Below are 3,084 nucleotides of genomic sequence, written 5' to 3'. Positions count from 1 at the left end.
TCTCCATCCTATGTTATACATGGATGTGAATGGCAGTGGAAGAGCTGGCAGAGAGCGGGACCCATGGCGAGATGCCCTGCTGCGTGCGGAACATGGATTTCCACTGTACTACCACACCCTGAACCAACATGGAAATGAAAGGCTAGACTGATGTTTATTGTAGTCTTCATTGTCACATGATCCCAGAAATCATTCTAATGTGCTGATTTTCTGCACAAGAAACACTTATTATTATCAATGTTGCAAACAGTTTTCAAGGATTCTTTTTCATGATTCTTTGATGAATCAAAATGTCAAAATAACAGCATTTATTTGAAACAGAACATTTTGTAATAATGTAAAAGCTTTTACTGTCACTTTTCCCATATGCAGATGTAATATATGCACATATATAACATTTCCATTTATATGCAGTAAAACTAAAAACATATATATTAGAACAATTTCATATATGACATATATGTCTAGCCCATACAAATATGTGTAATTTTTGGACATATATGTGATGTACATGTATAGCCATCCTTGTCAATATATGTTGATTTTATATAAGTAAATATAAATAATAGATAATGTATTTGAAAAATTCATTACGAAAACATACAGATTTTAGTATATATATATATATTTTAATAAAGTTGCATATATAAATAAAATATACAGTATACTATAATACGATATAAAAATCATCATAGATATTATTAACATATGTGCATATACTAATTTTACTATGGGGATTTTTATATATGTTATAAACTGTTTCATCTACTCACAGAATGTATGTGAAAATTAAATATTGCCTTTTAAGTAACTATATAGCAATATCACCTTTGATACAGGACAATATATGTCATATTATACATTTCTGTATCTGTCAATCTAATGCATCCGTACAGAATAGAAATATTAATTTCTTAAAAAAAAAAAAAATCTTACTGACGCCAAACTTTTGAACGGTTTTATATATATATATATAATTATAGATATAGATATAGATATAGATATATATATATATATATATATAGATAGATAGATATAGATATAGATATAATTTGCATACATTTTATTTTTTCTTTTATGCTTTTAATATTTTAAGCTGATTTTATATAAGAGAAATTAGATTATTTAAGTGTTGTGTGGTAATCATTTCTTTTTCATTTTATTTATACGTTTATTTAAATATTACTTAAAGTATAAATATTCCATGCAGACTCTTCTCAAACAAGACAAGTCCAGAAAAGTAGAATTAGAGAAATCTGGATGAATCTTAATCTGGATGCTCAATGGTTAGGCCCACAATATGCTAAAAGCATTTGTATAGTTTGTGTAGAAATGAAAGGAAATATGAATTGAGAGTGTAAGTGTGGGCAGGGTGAAGATGTCTCTGGCTGCACACGCACACTCTTGAGACAAAAGCTGAGGAGCGGACGTGCCCTCTCACCTCTTTTTTCCTTCCTTTGTCCTTTGTTTTTTACTCTCTCTCTCTCTCTCTCTCTCTCTTTTTCTTGTACTTACACTCTCCACATCCTCCTATTTCAGCTTTCCTATCCTTGACCCTATCTGTTAAAGATCCTGTTATCTCTGTCACTCTACATCTGGCTGACTAGGTAAAAACACAAAGACATCTACTTTTCCCTCAAACCTCCGTGTTTATTATTTCACGGATATGAACGGAGAACTCATCCATGCCAGATGGAAACTTTTACATGATTGTTCCATCGGGCTGATGGTGAACTTGTGTGAGTTTTCAACAAACATAATTTCAAGACGTGTGGGAAGAGATGACAGCTTTTCAAGGAGAGGTTTTACGGCTGATGCCGTAATTTTAGCCCCGCTATCGCGAGAGGAATTCCAGCAGTGACCGAAGGGTACAATGGAGCACCTATAGCGGTATGGGTCTCATGGTGAGCTTCCTCAGCAGGGCTGCATGCCCATGAGACCAGCTCACACTCTCACACTTCCACATTCAATGCAGCGGCGCTCAAGGAGTGAGTCAGTGCATGTGGAGGCCTGTCAGCTCTCATCACAATAGGTGGAAATGGGAATTGAATACAAACTTTCTCACATAGCCACAATGCATCTAATAGCACTCACAGTTGTCCCCTCCCTAGTCAATAACAATTATAGCTGTATTCATGATTTAATCATGCTTATGTATGAGATTCCCACAATTTATCTTGCTTAAACGATGTAAAAGTCTTCGCTGTCACTTTTGGTCAATTTAATGCATCCTTGCTGAACCCTTGCTGAACTGATCCCAAACTTTTGAATGGTAGTGAATGTATTTTATGCATAAATAACTTTTTCTTTTTAAAACATCATTTTATGTTGGTATTTATTTGTTTGTTTGTATGTTGAACTAAACATTTATTTTAGTTCATGTAAATAGTACTTAATATTTTTAAGCACAAATAGTTGTATTGTATTTATTCCTATGTTTGAGATTCCCACAATGTGACTCACTAAATGTAAACGTCTTTACTGTAATTTTGCTCTATTTAATGCATCCTTTCTGAATAAAAGTTTTATTTGTAAGTTTTTATTTCTTTAAGTTAAGTTTTATTTTAATAATAATAGTAATAATAATAATAATTATTATTATTATTATTATTATTATTATTATAGTTGTTGTTTATTTAAGTGATGTGACTAGTATGTATGTATGTATGCATTTATTTATTAATTATAAGTTTTATTATAATTATTATTTTATTTTATTTTAATGACCCCATTCTGTTTTAAAAATGTATTATTTATTTAAGTGATGTAACTAGTATGTATGTATGTATGCCTGCATGCATTTATTAATCTATCTATCTATCTATCTGTCTATCTGTCTGTCTGTCTGTCTGTCTGTCTATTTAATTTAATATATGTAACACCAGACGTTTATGAAGTTATTTATTATTAGCAGTGCAGGAACAGGAGCATATTGTTGCTATTGCTCTTACTTGGGGATCTTTTGACTTGGGATAGAAACCACCTAGCAACAACCAAGAACAAACTAGCAACGCCCTAGTGTTGTGGTGGAGAGGAAAACACCAAATATATATATATTGTACTCTTGAACTCACAAAGGAAACT

The sequence above is a fragment of the Sinocyclocheilus rhinocerous genome, unplaced genomic scaffold, assembly GCF_001515625.1.
Source record: "Sinocyclocheilus rhinocerous isolate Xijiao unplaced genomic scaffold, SAMN03320098_v1.1 scaffold1180, whole genome shotgun sequence".
In the NCBI taxonomy this organism is placed as follows: Eukaryota; Metazoa; Chordata; class Actinopteri; order Cypriniformes; family Cyprinidae; genus Sinocyclocheilus; species Sinocyclocheilus rhinocerous.
The sequence above is the reverse complement of the archived record's forward strand: the minus strand, read 5'-3'. Positions refer to the sequence as shown.